Here is an 18,199-nt window from a genome sequence, read left to right on the forward strand (position 1 = left end):
ACCTAGGTTTATGTAGTGCATTATGAGGTAAACATTTGGCAGATGCAAACCTGCCCTTTCTAAATATCTGGAATGTGAACGTGACAGAAAAATAGCTAAGACATGGTTGGAGATGACTTCATCCATGGTTTTCCCTGCAAAGCTGACAAACATATGGTGGAAGTTGAAACAGAAAGAGAACAACTTCAACAGGCAGGGATGAGGATTAGCTCGGCTGCAAGTTCATTCTCCGCCAATTTAATTTGCATGAATTTCTCAAAAGGCAGAAAATATTTGCCGTTAGATGACTGTGTTGATAGGGAAAACGTTACACAAACCATTATACAGTGTTCTCGGAAAGTATTCAGACGCATTGACTTTTTCCACATTTTGTTACGTTACAGCCTTATTCTAAAATGGATGAAATTGTTTTTTCCCTCATCAATCTACACACAATACTTCATAATGACAAAGCAAAAACAGGTTTTTAGAAATGTTATCAAAGTTATTAAAAATAAAAAACTGAAATATCACATTTACATAGGTTTTCAGGGTCTGAATACTTTCCGAATGCACTGTATGTATGAATCTAATTCCAGTAGCCCTTTCCTGCAGTCAAATGACCAAACAGCCCTCAAGTGGCCTCAAAGGTGGAATGTTATTCATATTTTTCAAAATGTCATAATACTTTTTTGGGGGTGGGTCCGGTGTTTCTATGTTCAATGGTTTTGTTATAGTTCAGTCTTTTGTGATGTATATAAAGTGTAATATTGGGATGCAAACTGAAAATTGAATACATTTCAACTCTATATGTGACATGTTACAGGTGTCTTATTTTTCTTAAGCCCATAACCATGTGTGTGAAGTGTATACTTTTGTTTCAAAGTACATTTGTTTAAGACTACCAAGAAACAGTTGGTGTGACACTGATTTAGCCCACTGCAGAAAATTAAACAAACAAACAGTTTTAAGCAGGACTCAGTTTTCAGCTATGGTCCAACAAGAATAAGCATTGAGTGTGAGCCACCATTGGGTTCTGTTGTGGTTGGTGGTGCTGAAGGACAGCTCCTGGTACAGAGGTCACACACAGAACTCATCAAGGACACAATTCAAGAGGCCAACCAATGGAAACCAATACCCACACATTCCGAACTGAATACTGTATTATAGCAACTCTAAATATTTTGCTGCATTTACAAATATACCATATGCTCCATGCACCATTGAAATTAGCAACATTTTAATTTGAGGCATTTTAATTTGCAGGCAGCAGATGTTTGGGAAAAAAATATAATTGAATGCAACAGACGGCCAGAGGTACACAGTGCACATTATATCCAAGGCCACCAGACCCCATTCAGCTAAGTTTCCTTGACAACCAAGGATGACACGTCAATGGTCTCCTCAACTGTTCCTGTCTCCCTGGTGATTACCGCTCTCTGCTATTAGTGGCCTACATTTAAGCATAATAACGGAAAAGGGCAATTCCATGGAGTTGGAATTACACAGAGATTCATATTGTTCACAAAACGTTGCCAAACAAAAACCATAGATTTTTGCACAAGGACTAATTTTAACAATTTAACTGAACATTTTACAAAAAAACATTTACTGGAGGAACTGTGCATATGCAAAGCTTGGTAACAGAATTTTGGTAAAATCACCCTCAGTTTTTTATGTGACCATGTTTTCCAAAAAGATCAAAGATCTCTACAGAAAGAATCGGGTGTCAGCTATGACATGACACCTTGACTTGGAAAAAAATCTATTTTGGTTATTGAACTACAGTAAGTGAAGAGGATTTACGTACTACATCCGGTAACAAAATGACACATGATTCCATATATATATATATATATATATGGCACGTCAGTTAGGACATCTGTATATATATAGGCTCTTAGTTTTTATTTGACACACTGTTTGACATACATGCTCCTATGAACTTCACATGTTGGTGCTCATGGGTCCTTTTACATGGAAATGCCCAAAGCACAACGATGAAAATTTGAGTTATTTGCTCGTATCCAAAAAGAAAAAGAGACATTTTCCATTTTCTATCTTGACCTTCCTTGAATGAGCACTTTAGGACAGCTTCCTGGCTTCTGTCAGGCTTTTCAAACAGTTGCCCGTTGTTGATTTTTATTTATTTATTCAAGTCCCCCTGCAAAAGTGCAGCCTGGAGGGTCCATAGCTCTGCTGTGAGGATGATGTCACAGTTACAGTGTGAGTAGAGACAGATGTGTTGAAGACAGAGTCTGTCATGAATGTGGACACGGTCAGAGAAAAAGACTCTACTGTACTGCAGCACTGAAAGCCTCCTCAGTCCGCTCATAGACGGTCGCATTCACATCTCAAAGTGTATGTATATACAAAGAGCATGATGTCTGAGGGTGTTGTAGGGTGGTGTGCTATATTACTGTAATTGTGTTATAATGTTGTTCAGCGTAAACGTAACATAGTAAATGTAAATCGGAGACACTCAAATTAGTATGATATGTTACATTTGGTATGGTTGCATAAGACAGAAGGCTAATTAAGGCAAAAAGGAAAGTGGTTGGTTGGGGTGGATAAGTAGGCATATACCGCAAACGTCTAGCAACCCAAAGATTGCGTGTTAGAATCTCATCAGGGACAATTTTTGCATATTATTAGCAACTTTGCAACTATATATTAGCAACTTTGCAACTACACTATATATACAAAAGTATGTGAACACTTTTAAATTAATGGATTTGGCTATTTTAGCCACACCCATTGCTGAAAGGTGTATAAAATTGAGCACACAGCCATGCAATCGCCATAGACAAACATTGGCAGTAGAATGGCCTAACTGAAGAGCCCAGTGACTTTCTACGTGGCACCGTCATAGGATGCCACCTTTTCCAACAAGTCAGTTTATCAAATTTCTACCCTGCTGTTATTGTGAAGCGGAAACCTCTAGGAGAAACAATGGCTCAGCTGGGAAGTAGCCCACACAAGCTCACAGAACGGGACCGCCAAGTGCTGAAGTGTGTCCTCGCTTGCAACACTCACTACCGAGTTCCAAACTGACTCCGGAAGCAACATCAGCACAAGAACTGTTCGTAGGGAGCTTCATGAAATGAGTTTCCATGGCCGAGCAGCCACACACAAGCCTAATATCACCATGTGTATTGCCAAGCGTCGGCTGGACTGGTGTAAAGCTCGCCACCATTGGACTCTGGAGCGGTGGAAATGAGTTCTCTGGATTCACTCCACCATCTGGCAGTCCGAATCGAGGTTTGGCGGATGCCAGGAGGACGCTACCTGCCCCAATGCATAGTGGCTGACTGGAAGCAAGACCCCACAGCAATGTTCCAACATCTAGTGGAAAGCCTTCCCAGAAGAGTGGAGGCTGTTATAGCAGCAATGGGGGGACCAACCATATTAATGCCCATGATTTTGGAATGAGATGTTTGACGAGCAGGTGTCCACATACTTTTGGTCATGTAGTGTACGCACTGCTTTTTAGCTACTTTGCAACTATTAGCATGTTAGCTAACCCTTCCCTTAACTCTATCCTTAACCCTATCCTTAACCCTAACCCTAACCCCTAGCCTAGCTAACCTTACACACCTAGCTAACGTTAGCAAAAAAACGAATTGGAATTCGTAACATATCATACGTTTTCAATTCTCAGTATATTGTACGAATTTGCAATTCGTAACGTATCATTCAAATTGTAATTAGCAACACATCATGCTCTGGATGATGGACATAACAAATGAATACATACCATACAAAATACAAGATATCCTACTAATTGGAGTGTCCAGAGGGTTTTCCTACATCACAGGATTCAGGAGTTAGCGAGGTAACTTTGGTCAGCTCTGAGTTCATATAAAAGTGTCTCACCTTTAAGCCAGGTAAATTTCGATGGCAACGAATCTTTCAGAACTAACCTGGTCCGGTGCAGGCTATCTCCACTTACCCTGAATGAAAGGACTGAGCAGCAAGTTAAGGACCAAATAAATCAGGTTCCCTTCTTCTTGCAAAGATTGCTTCACCATCCCCTTCATTTGAGGAAGTAGACTGATTAAATATTTTATTAATCCCCCCAAAAATGGTGTAAAAAGAAAGTTAAGTTAAAATATATCACATTACACATTTAGTAATGACAGAATGCAATTTAAACTTCAGGTATTGTAACACATTTGTATGACTTAATAAAAAAATACTGATGGAGTGGGGAAAAAAGGTGCTTGTGCATTGATAAGCACACAAAAGACAACATTAACAATAAGTAATACACTAAAGACGGCATTTCTAAAAGCCTATTTCACACCATATCCTGCTGAATTTTCTTTCATTTTGATTTCGGCACAAATTCAAATGTGGCACTGACTCGCCCATGGATTGACGTTTCAGCATCGTCTCAATGAAGAGTTTGGTGTTCAACTAGCTATTTGCAACATACACGTGCAGTTATAAGCCCGCTAGAGTTAGCATCAGCAATATCCACCGTATTATGTATGAAGCGTGAGCTGGAATGTAAACTAACTGAAGCTGGCAAACTTCAGAAAACCCTGGGTAGATCTAGCCTGCTATACAGGATACCCCTCATGTTGTGTGGTTTTATTGTTGTGTAGACCTATAGGGAGTTGGTGCGTCTGTCTGAAGACGTTGTGTCTCTCCAACCTCTTCCTCAGCATTTCCTGTTCTACGAAACACAGCAACAGGTACACACACATACAATTAACTGTATTAGTCCATTCAATTTATTAGTCCATTTAAATAATTAGTCCATTCAACAATCCAGTTATTTATAATAGCTACATAATGAGTTCACAATGCTAAGATGACCAGACATCCCAGAATTTTCAGGGACAGTCCCTGATTATGATGTCCTGTCCCCAGCTAGACCTGTCCCATGACAATGTCTCCAATTAGCTTAGCCTTCAGAATGAAAAAAGCAACTCTGTCTCTGAAGTTAAATTGAGGCTGATATTAATAATCAAACACTGTATGCAATCAGATTTGATGGCTATTCCTGTACAAAAACTCGTTTGCAGACCTTAAATAAGAACGTTTGATCAGTATGCATTGTAAACATTGTATGAACAACCATTCCCATGGCCAGAAAGTACATGGGCTAACAAACTTGGGCGATTCTAAAATGACTAGATAGGCTAAGATTAGGGAAACTGTGGAGGGGTAATGCATTTCTGTGTTATAATTAATACAAGTATTTGAAAGGACTATAGTGAAAGGACTATGGAAGAATATAGTTCGATGTCATTTTTTCAATATTTTCGCTTAGCTACACCCAGATTTTAATCAGATTTTAAAATCTGGTCACCTTACACCCCAATGGGCAAAAACTGGTTCAATCAACGTTGTTTCAATGTAATTTCAACAAAAGAATGATATTTACATTTTACATTGATGACGTTGAATCAACATGGAAAACTGAAAACTCAACATAAGGTTATTTCTTATTTTTTTCACCCAACTGTTAACCTAAATCTAATGACATGGTGATTTTTTGTTGTTTTTCCGTTGAATTCAGATTAGTTGACAAATCAACCAACTAGACATTGAGCTGACGTCTTTGCCCAGTGGGACAATACTAGCATTGCCGCTAGTATCAATTAATCAACCAATGTATGTCTCCTGCTAACAACTCCTAACAATGACCTCATGTGCAGTCTTAAAATATACTGCTTTCACTCAGCAAATAATATACTGGCCAGTGAAACCAAGTCAAAGACACCGTAAACCCTACATCTAGAGTTCCACTTCCGAACCAAACCCCACACCCTGACCCCAGTGCTGCTCCTGCCACTCTTGCCACTCACTCATAGAGACCCCCCCCCAAAACCCTGCAGCAGACAGAGGCCTCCCTCCCACAACAGAGCAACCAGTGTCACCCCGGGCCCTAGTGCAGACTGTGACTCCAGTAAGACCCCCAATATAGCTCCACCTGCTGCCAGCGCTCCTATGGTGCGTATCCCTGCTCCCAACTCCTTCTCACCAGGTCGACAGGACACCTCCACCTTCACCTCCAGCCCTAACCAGACTCATCCCTAAAAACACAATTCCCATAGCACCATCTTCTTTTATGCCCTCAACATCTCATCCCACTGGGCACAAACTGGTTGAATCAACATTGTTACCATGTAATTTCAACAACAACAACAATTATGTGATGACGTAGAATCAACATGAAAACTGATTGGATTTGCAAAAAGTCATCAACGTAAAGGAATTTTGGGAACCTAAATTCAATGATATGGTACATATTTTTGTTGATTTCACTTTGAAAACACTTTAGTTGACAACTCAATCAAACGTAAATTAAAACTTAATGTTGAACTGGTGTATGTGGGATAGCTCTGTCCTGATTTTAAAAACACACCTACCTCATTATCAACTATCACATTGCCTTAAAACCTGTAGCTATATTACAGTCCTTCCTGGTACATAACAATGATTGAATCTTCAACGTAAATAACTCAACTGTGAGGTGTCAAAAGGTGTCAGATAGTGTTATGCCATGATGTATACAGGAGCTATATGTGGGAAGCTACAGTAGGCTAGGCCATCTTGAGACATGTTTAGTGGCAGGGATCAGCTTATCCAGGAGTCATAAGTAATGACCTTACAAGGAAATGTAGTGATTGGCATTTGAGGAAACCCCTGTCATGACGTGGCCCTCTTTGGGTATAACGAGTGCCTTCCCCCTCTCTCCTCTCCTACACCTCTTATCTCAGGTCGTAAATTCCTGGAGGAGACTCTCTCCCCCTGGTCATGCAGAAAGAGATACATTGAGAGAACAAAGGAACTTCTTCTACCTCACAGAACTTGAGAACTGAACATTCTCCATGTTTTGCAGAATGTGTAAATGGTCGGTGGAGAAGCCAGCTTCGACCCGGTCCGTTTTGTTTCATGTTTGTGACCTCATGAAAGACAATACAGCCACATTACCATAACTCTGTTTATACAGGTGCCCCCATTATGAGGTTTGCGTCTAATTATTGTATAAAATGAACGAGTTAAGATGAAACTATTTGTGAAATGATGTAATGATGTGAATGTGAGAGAATTGTATTCCCTTTAAAGTTTAACTAAGTCATTGGCCCGCCCCCATGAGCACAGACATTGATCTGGCGTCATGGGACAGCTCTTTTCTACTGTTCCGAATAAAACCCCCACCTGAAGAAATCCTCTTCAGACCATGCATACCTCGGTCAGCTGAGGGGTCAAAGGTTTGAGTAGAGACCACAAAAACCTCAGTTTAAGCTAAGGTTGTAATGGTTGATAAACTCCTAACCATACCACGTGGAGCATTGGCTACACGGTGGAAATGGTTAAACTCTGAGACTATCGATCCTGACAGAATAAGAGCAAATCTTCGATACTAATTACTAGTCTGCAGCTAGAAATTATGTGAACCTGGGATGCGAAGACCGACAACCGCCGAAACATCTATCTATCAGAACATTTCTGAATGGTACTCTGAAGTATCCATTCTAACCACGAAAGACTTCAGGGAAGCAGAGAGAGAGACGTGCGGATGAACTTTCCAACAGAAAGACGGACGATTCCAACAGAGATCACGATGACACACTGAGCGTAAATATATATTGATTGCAATTATTCCCGAATGAATGAGCGTTCATGTGCAAAGGATTAGCATTTCAATTAATATAATTATCAACTGTGTAGTGTCTCTTTTGTCTTTCCCGCTCTTCTCAGTCCACACCCACTTCCCTTTATCCACCAAGCTGTCATATCGGCTTAGCCCACTAGGGAACCTCCCTTATCATTTCCTTGTAACCATATCTACTGTTTGTTTGTTTATGCATTTCTGTGATTATTTAGTTAGTTAGTAAATAAATGATTAAGACAATTGGTGTATGGATGATTCATAGTAAAGGCTGGGTTCGTGCAGATAACCAACAATTTACAATGTTTGGAATGAGACTAACATGAGATAAAGAATAATTCATTAATTAGAAGACTAATTGATCAGATATTAAAATATCTGAAGAGTTATATTAGGAAAATTATAACTTTGTAATCTGAAGATTTTCCTTGGTGCCCCAACTTCCTAGTTAATTACATTTACATTTACACTGAGTATACCAAACACTATCCATGACTCAAGGCCCAAAAAATCTTTATTTAACCTGTCTCCTCCCCTTCATCTTTTACATTTTATTTAACCTTTATTTAACTAGGCAAGACAGTTAAGAAAAAAATCTTATTTACAATGACGGCCTACCCCGGCCAAACCTGGACGATGCTGGGCCAATTGTGCACCTGGTGTCTGGTGTGACCACCATTTGCCTTATGCAGTGCGACACAACTCCTTCGCATAGAGTTGATCAGACTGTTGACTGTGGCCTGTGGAATGTTGTCCCACTCCTCTTCAATTGCTGTTCAATGTTGCTGGATATTGACAGGAACTCGAACATGCTCTCATACACGTCGATCCAGAGCATCCCAAACATGTTCAATGGGTGATATGTCTGGTGAGTATGCAGGTCATGCATGGAAGAACTGGGACATTTTCAGCTTCCAGGAATTGTGTATATCCTTGCATTATCATACTGAACAAACAAAATTATCTCCACAGTACAGACGGCTATAACAGTCCACTAATACAGGACTGGTAAAGGACCAGTGCTTTTGTAAAAAAAAATAATAATAATGAAATGTTTTATTTGATTAATATACAGTATTTGTTTAATTCTTCCCGTGGCTATAGTGCTTTTCAACGGGGTAGGGTAGCAGGAGTCAGGCCAGGCACACTGGTTAGTGTCTGCAACGGTGCTGGTTTTTTCATGCTCAACAGTTTCCCATGTGTATCAAGAATGGTCCACCACCCAAAGGACATCTAGCCAACTTGACACAACTGTGGGAAGCATTGGAGTCAACATGGGTCAGCATGCCTGTTGAATGCTTTCAACACCTTGTAGACTATAGCACATGGTTACTAACAAGCTACCTAACATAGACTACAGTACACACAGTGCAGATTAAAGATGAGCAACAGCATCCTTAACAGAGACAATTCATTGGAACACCGAAAGGCATAATTTGTGACTATTGGAAAAACGAGGCATCAAATGGTGCTGTGCACACTAAAAAGTGAATCATTTATATTAAAATAAAATACTTCGTAAAAAGTTGGATGTAGCAAAGAACATAGCTATTCATTAATTTGATTACGTTCTAGCGATGCTCATTTGGGTTATCAATGAGAACAATAACACCAGGAAACACACATTATATCGCTACAGAGGCTATGTAGAGTTACAACTATCTCTGACATATGGAACAAATAACAGTCTACAGTAGGAGGACACCTCATCAACATGGTGACATGTTGCCTTATCTAATGTAACACTACCAGCCTTACTGCTGTGTGTGTGTGTGTGTGTGTGTGTGTGTGTGTGTGTGTGTGTGTGTGTGTGTGTGTGTGTGTGTGTGTGTGTGTGTGTGTGTGTGTGTGTGTGTGTGTGTGTGTGTGTGTGCGTGTGTGTAAACTTGTTTGTATTTAGCCGTGCACAGCTGCCAACCAGATTTGACATGGCCTTCACGTCGTCGTCTGCTTTATTTGACTGTGGGTCAGAGCCAATGACAACATCCGTTACTGTCGGGAAAATCAATAGTTTGGAGTAAATTGTCCCTTATCTTGTTATACACTGACTTTGAAAATACACCACTGGTTCACCCAGATGTATATTATAAACTACAGACGACACACAGATATTATTTGACATTATATACACACAGTATCTGGTCGTTTTTCTACATTAAATGTTTTCAAGCTTTGTTTCTGTTCCCCGATTATACAATTAAGTATGTGTTTAATATTAGCCTGTACTGAATGATAAGTACTATAGGCTGTCTGCCCCCTGACTTTACACACAATTACACTGAAGTCTATGTGTATTCATGTAGGAGTTGTATGTGGAATATGTAAGGTATTGCACCTGACTGGACGACAGGCAGATATTGTTATCATAACAGACACCACACTCAAATACAAGCCTATATTTTGTTAGGATTCCTCAGTTAAGTATTTGGGTACTGAATTGGAGAGAATGTCAAAATATCACATTACCTCAAGAGCAACTGTCACTGCTAGTGACGCATAAACCAAGCTCTGTGAAGCATTAAGTAACACATTCAGGACTAGTTACTCTCGTCCTGTTCCTCAATGGCCCCCAGGCAGTCAGTGACAGTACTTACTATTTAATACATTGAGTTCATTAGTGCAGCTTGCTAGAAACATCATTCAAACTTTAAGACGAGCAGAGCGGTCAGGACCAGTGGGCTTGCATACAACTTTTTATTATATATTATACTTTTTAAATGATTAAACTTTTTGTCCATCTTCATTCACTCTCATCGGATTTCTTCAACATTCTAGACTTCCAAAATTCCATTCTAATAAAATACAATTTTATTTGTCACATGCTACTTAAACAACAGGTGTAGACTAACAGTGAAATGCTTACTTATGAGCCCTTCCCAACAATGCAGAGAAAAAGAAAATTGAGAAAAAAAAGAAAAGTAATAACAAATACACAATAAGTAATGATATCTTGGCTATATACCAATACCGAGTCGATGTGCAGGGGTACGAGGTAGTTGAAGTAGATATGTATATATAACTAGGAATAAAGTGACTAGGCAACAGGATAGATAATAAACAGAGCAGCAGCATATGAGATGAGTCAAAAAAGGGTGTGCAAAAAGGGTCAATACAGATAGTCCAGGTAGCTGTTTGGTCAACTATTTAACAAATTATTTTGCAGTCTTATGACTTGGGGGTAGAAGCTGTTCAGGGTCCTGTTGGTTACAGACTTGGTGCATAGGTACCGCTTGCCGTGTGGTATCACAGAGAACAGTATATGACTTGGGTGGCTGGAGTCTTTAGGGCCTTCCTCTGACACCGCCTGGTATAGAGGTCCTGGATGGCTTGATGTACTGAATCGTATGCATTACCCTCTGTAGAGCCTTGCGGTTGGATGCCAAGCAGTTGCCACACCAAGCGATGATGCAGCCAGTGAAAATTCTCTCGGTGGTGCAGCTGTATAACTTTTTGAGGATCTGAGGGCCCATGACAAATCTTTGCAGCTTCCTGAGGAGAAAGACGCGTTATCGTGCCCTTTTCATGACTATGTTGGTGTGTGGGGCTTTCGACCCGCTCTACAACAGCCCCATCGATATGAATGGGGGCGTGCTCGGCCCTGCGTTACCTGTAGTTCATGATCAGCTCCTTTGTTTTACTGAAATTGAGAGAGAGGTTGTTTCCCTGGCACCACAATAACAGGCCTCCTCCCTATAGGCTGCATCATCGTTGTCGGTGATCAGGCCTACCACTGTCATGTTGTTTGCAAACTTAATGATGGTGTAGGAGTCGTGCCCAGCCACACAGTCATGGGTGAACAGGGAGTACGGGAGGGGACTAAGCACACACCCCTGAGGGGTCCCGTGTTGAGGGTCAGCGAGTGTTGATCCTACCCTCACCACCTGGGGAGGTCCAGGATCCAGTTCCAGAGGGAGGTGTTCAGTCTCAGGGCCCTTAGCTTAGTGATGAGCTTGGAGAGCACTATAGTGTTGAATGCTGAACTGTAGTCAATGAACAGCATTTTCACATAGGTGTTCCTCTTGTCCAGGTGGGAGAGAGCAGTGTGGAGTGCAATAGAGGTTGTGTCATCTGTGGATCGGTTGGGATGGTATGTGATTTGGAGTGGGTTTAGGGTATCTGGGATGATGGTGTTGATGTGAGTCATGACCAGCCATTCAAAGCATTTCATGGCTACACATGTGGGTGCTACAGGGCACAAGGACTATGGTCTGCTTGAAATATATAGGTATTATAGACTTGGTCAGGGAGAGGTTGAAAATGACAGTGAAGACCCTTGCCTGCTGGTCAGCGCATGCTTTGAATGCATATCCTGAAAATCCATCTGGCCCTGCGGCCTTGTGAATGTTAACCTGTTTATTAAAGGTCTTAATCATATCAGCAACAGAGAGCGTGATCACACAGTGGTCCAGAACAGCTGGTGCTCTCATGCATGGTTCAGTGTTGCTTGCCTCGAAGTGAGTATAGAATGCATTTAGCTCTTCCAGTAGGCTCGTGTCACTGCGCAGCTCATGGCTGGGTTTACCTTTGTAATCCGTGATAGTTTGCAAGCCCTGCCGCATCCGACAAGTGTCAATTTAAAGGATTTGATTTTAGTCCTGTATTGATGCTTTGCCTGTTTGATGGCGCAGAGGTCGTAGTGGGATTTCTTATAAGCGTCCAGATTAGTGTACTGCTCTTTGGACGCGGCAGCTCTAGCCTTTAGCCTACTGCGGATGTTGCCTTTAATCCATGGCTTCTGGTTGGGTCACTGTGAGGACAACGTCGTCTATGCGCTTATTAATGAAGCTGATGACTGATGGGATAATCTCCTCTATGCCATCGGATGCATCTGTGCTAGTGAAACAGTCTTGTAGCTTAGCATCCATTTCATCCACCCACTTCCGTATTGAGTGCATCACTGGTCCTTCCTGTTTGATCATAACTCTATCAGGAGGATAGAGTTATGGTCAGATTTGCCAAATGGAGGGCGAGGGAGAGCTTTGTATGCTTTTCTCTATCTGGAGTAAAGGTGATCTAGAGATTTGTCGCTGCTAGTTTCACAGGTGACATGCTGGCAGAAATTTGGTAAGACGGATTTCAGTTTCCCTGCTTTGAAATCACCGGCCACTAGGAGCACTGCCCCTGGATGAGCATTTTCTTGTTTGCTTATGGCCCTATACAGCTTGTTGAGTGTGGTCTTAGTGCCAGCATCGGCTTGTGGTTGTAAATAAGACAGCTACAATATAGATTAAAACTCTCTTGGTAAATGATATGGTCTATAGCTTATCATGAGGTATTCTAACTCCGTCCTTAACATTAGAGATCGCTCACCAGCTGTTGTTAACAAAGAAAGACACACCTCCCTCTTGAGCTTATCTGAGGGTACCGTTCGATCATGCCGATGCATAGAAAAACCAGCTAGATGTACTATATATTATCCATGTCTTTGTTCAGCCACGACTCAGAGAACATAGTTTAATACAGTTGTTTAGGTCCCGTTGATAGTATAGTCGGAGCTCGTCCAGTTTGGTCTCCAGTGATTGTATGTTTGCCAATAGAATGGAGGATAGAGACGGTTTACTCGCCGACATAGTTTCATCATGGTGCATGTTCGTCGGCCTCTCTTATGAAGGTGGTCAATTACTTTTTGATGGCGTCAGACCAATGCTCTGCATCTGTCCTCGTGTTCCTAGACCTTAGTGCTGCTTTTGATACCATCGATCACCACATTCTTTTGGAGAGATTGGAAACCCAAATTGATCTACACAGACAAGTTCTGGCCTGGTTTAGATCTTATATGTCGGAAAGATATCAGTTTGTCTCTGTGGATGGTTTGTCTTCTGACAAATCAACTGTAAATTTCGGTGTTCCTCAAGGTTCTGTTTTAGGTCCACTATTGTTTTCACTATATATTTTACCTCTTGGTGATGTCATTCGGAAACATAATGTTAACTTTCACTGCTATGCAGATGACACATAGCTGTACATTTCGATGAAACATGGTGAAGCCCCAAAATTGCCCTCCCTGGAAGACTGTGTTTCAGACATAATTATTTACTTTTAAACTCGGACAAAACAAAGATGCTAGTTCCAGGTCCCAAGAAACAAAGAGAGATTCTGTTGGATCTGACAATTAATCTTGATGGTTGTACAGTCATCTCAAATACAACTGTGAAGGACCTTTGCGTTACTCTGGACCCTGATCTCTCTTTTGACGAACATATCAAGAATATTTCAAGGATAGCTTTTTTCCATCTTCGGAACATTGCAAAAATCTGAAACTTTCTGTCCAAATATTATGCAGAAAAATGTATCCATGCTTTTGTCACTTCTAGATTAGACTACTGCAATGCTCTACTTTCCGGCTACCAGGATAAAGCACTAAATAAACTTCAGTTAGTGCTAAACACGGCTGCTAGAATCTTGACTAGAACCAAAAAATGTGATCATATTACTCCAGTGCTTCCTGTTAAGGCTAGGGCTGATTTCAAGATTTTACTGCTAACCTACAAAGCATTACATGGGCTTGTTCCTACCTATCTTTCCGATTTTTGGTCCTTCCATACATACCTACACGTACACTACGGTCACAAGACGCAGGCCTCCTTACACTGTCCCTAGAATTTCTAAGCAACCAGCTGGAGACACGGCTTCGCCTATAGAGCTCCATTTTTATGGAATGGTAAATATCCATGTGAAAGACGTAAACTCGGTCTCAACCTTTAAGTCTTTATTGAAGACTCATCTCTTCAGTAGGTCCTATGCTTGAGTGTAGTCTAGCCCAGGGGAAAGGCACTGGAGCGATGAACCGCCCTTGCTGTCTCTGCCTGGCTGGTTCCCCTCTCCCCCCTGAGATTCTCTGCCTCTAACCCTATTACGAGTCTCTTTCTCTCTCTCTCTTTCTCTCTCTCTTCTCTCGGCGAACCTGAGCTCTAGGACCATGCCTCAGGACTACCTGGCCTGATGACGCCTTGCTTTCCCCAGTCAACCTGGTCATGCTGCTGCTCCAGTTTCAACTGTTCTGCCTGCGGCTATGGAACCCTGACCTGTTCACCGGACGTGCTACCTTGTCCCGGACCTGCTGTTTTCGACTCTCTCTCTACCACACCTGCTGTCTCTAACTCTGAATGATCGGCTACGAAAAGCCAAATGACATTTACTCCTGAGGTGCTGACCTGTTGCACCCTCTACAACTACTGTGATTATTAATATCTGACCCTGCTGGTCATCTGTGAACGTTTGAACATCTTGGCCATGTTCTGTTATAATCTCCACCCGGCACAGCCAGAAGAGGAATGGCCACCCCTCAGAGCCTGGTTCCTCTCCAGGTTTCTTCATAGGTTCTGGCCTTTCTAGGGAGTTTTTCCTAGCCACCGTGCTTCTACATCTGGATTGCTTGCTGTTTGGGGTTTTAGGCTGGGTTTCTGTATAGCACTTTGTGACATCGGCTGATGTACAAAGGGCTTTATAAATTTGATTGATTATGCTGTCTCTTCCTTTTCCAAGTCTCGGGTATTAGGGCCTGGTCTGGGCTGCGCAGTAAGACCTGCGCTGCAGACTCGTTGAAGTAGAAATATTCATTCAAATTGAGGTCATCGCTGTTCTGATGTCCAGAATATATTTTTGGTCATAGGAAACTAATGGAGGAAACCGTATGTACAAACAAAGTTAAGATCATTGCAATAAAACACACAAAATAGCATAATTGGTAAGTAGCCTGTAAAACGGCAGATAACCATTGCAGGGCCATTCTAGTAAAATTCTACTTTGACACAAATCAGCTACTTTAACCACTTTCCCAACAAGCAAGACAAAAAGTTACAAATCTTCCTCTAGTTCTCTGCTATTCACATCTGAAATCAGTTGAAATATATCTGCTATCCAATCTAACGATACAATAGTCAAAACATTCCTAACTTTTTCCAAACAACTGACATTTTTACAACTTTTGCAGCACTTTAGACAAAATCTTAGAGGGTATGACATCTTGGTCTACTTCTCTGCTATTCAAATCTGGAACAGAATTATCTGCTACAAATCAACATTTACAGCTGTTTGGCCGAGTTTAGACTGACAAAAAGTAGCTAGCTAACATCAGCCAACAGCTCTCTCATGTCTCGTAATTGAGCAGCCCAAATAGAGCAGTTGCTATGGATACTCACACACCCAAAGGAGCGCATGGGGCAGTGCAGGCAGCATTTCTGAGGATGGTGAAAAGGGTGATTGAATTTAGAACAATATTGTAATGATGATGAAGAATTGTGAACACCAAGAAAGCAGATACTGATGCCAAGGAGGCTGACAAGGAGGCTGCCAAGGAGGCAGCCAAGGAGGCTGCCAAGGAGGCAGCCAAGGAGGCTGCCAAGGAGGCAGCCAAGGAGGCTGCCAAGGAGGCAGCCAAGGCAACAGCGTGGCGTCCTCCTTCTCAGCATTGTGCACCGTATTGTAAATACAGTGCCTTGCGAAAGTATTCGACCCCCTTGAACTTTTGCCACATTTCAGGCTTCAAACATAAAGATATAAAACTGTAATTTTTTGTGAAGAATCAACAACAATTGGGACACAATTATGAAGTGGAACGAAATTTATTGGATATTTCAAACTTTTTTAACAAATAAAAAACTGAAAAATTGGCCGTGCAAAATTATTCAGCCCCTTTACTTTCAGTGCAGCTGTCACAGTGTTGCTAGGAGTGGTGGTAGGAGTCAGGCGCAGAGAGCAGAGGTACGGAACTTCGTGTTTATTTGAACAAAAAAACAACACGATCAACGCCAACACAAACGGCGTGGGAAAATTGCCAAGTGCCCAAAACAGGTGCACAGCATGCATATAATATTAAGTAATAAATCGCCAGCACATCCAACGACAAAAGTACAACCTGACGCTAAAATAATCCCGCACAACACTGGGCGGGCTAACCAGGCTTAAATAACCAAAATCAAAAGACCAAATGAGGAACAGGTGCAAACAATAAGACATACCAAACGAAAAGGAAAAAGGGATCAGCGGGGGCTAGTAGGTCCGTGACGACGACCGCCGAGCGCCGCCCGAGCAGGCAGGGGAGCCACCTTCGGTGGGATTCGTGACAGTACCCCCCTCCTGACGCGCGGCTCCAGCAGCGCGCCGCCACCGACCTCGAGGACGACCCGGAGGACGAGGCGCAGGGCGATCCCCATGAAGGCGGTGGAACTCCCTCAGTAGTGGGGGGTCCAAAATGTCCCTCCTGGGTACCCAGCACCTCTCCTCCGCGCCGTACCCCTCCCAGTCGACGAGGTACTGTAGGCCCCCCCCCCCGAAGTCTGGAGTCCAGAATGGCGCGTATCCTATACGCCGGGGACCCCCCAATGTCCAGCGGGGGGGGAGGAACCTCCGGCACATCACCTTCCTGCATGGGACCAGCCACCACCGGCCTGAGGAGAGACACATGAAACGAGGGGTTAATACGGTAGTAAGATGGAAGTTGTAACCGGTAACACACCTCGTTTATCCTCCTCAGGACTTTAAACGGCCCTACACACTGCGGGCCCAGCTTCCGGCAGGGCAAGCGGAGGGGCAGGTTTCTAGCCGAGAGCCAGACTCGATCCCCTGGTGCAAACACAGGGGTCTCACTGCGGTGCTGGTCAGCGCTCTTCTTCTGCCGTCCACTCGCCTTTGTGAGTGCGTCTTGGACGGCTCTCCAGGTGTCCTTCGAGCGCTGCACCCAATCCTCCACCGCAGGAGCCTCGGTCTGGCTCTGGTGCCATGGAGCCAGGACCAGCTGGTAGCCCAACACGCACTGGAACGGTGACATGTTGGTTGATGAGTGCCGTAGAGAATTTTGGGCTATTTCTGCCCATGGCACGTATCTCGCCCATTCTCTGGGCCGGTCCTGGCAATACGTCCTTAGAAACCTACCCACCTCTTGGTTCACCCTCTCCACCTGCCCATTACTCTCGGGGTGGAAACCCGAGGTCAGGCAGACCGAGACCCCCAAACGTTCCATGAACGCCCTCCAAACTCTGGACGTGAACTGGGGACCCCGATCAGAAACGATGTCCTCGGGCACCCCGTAGTGCCGGAAGACATGGGTAAACAGTGCCTCCGCAGTCTGCAGAGCCGTAGGGAGACCGGGCAACGGGATGAGACGACAGGACTTCGATAACCGATCCACAACGACCAGGATAGTGGTGTTCCCATGAGATACGGGAAGGTCAGTGAGGAAGTCCACTGACAAGTGTGACCACGGCCGCTGTGGAACGGGGAGGGGGTGTAATTTCCCTCTAGGCAGGTGTCAAGGAGCCTTGCTCTGAGCGCACACCGAGCAGGAGGAAACATAAAACCGCACGTCCTTACCCAAGGTGGGCCACCAGTACTTCCCCCTCAGGTTCCGCACTGTCCTCTCGATCCCAGGGTGACCCGAAGAGGGGAGATTATGGGCCCATCGAATCAATCGATCACGGAGACCAAGCGGTACGTACTGAACACCTGCCGGACACTGCGATGGTGCAGGTTCCGACCGTAACGCCCGCTCGATCTCCGCGTCCAGCTCCCATACCACCGGAGCTACCAAACACAACGCCGGAAGAATGGGAGCCGGATCGATGGCCCTCTCCTCGGTGTCATATAGGCGGG

Source organism: Salmo trutta, chromosome 5 (assembly GCF_901001165.1).
Source record: "Salmo trutta chromosome 5, fSalTru1.1, whole genome shotgun sequence".
NCBI classification, from domain to species: Eukaryota; Metazoa; Chordata; class Actinopteri; order Salmoniformes; family Salmonidae; genus Salmo; species Salmo trutta.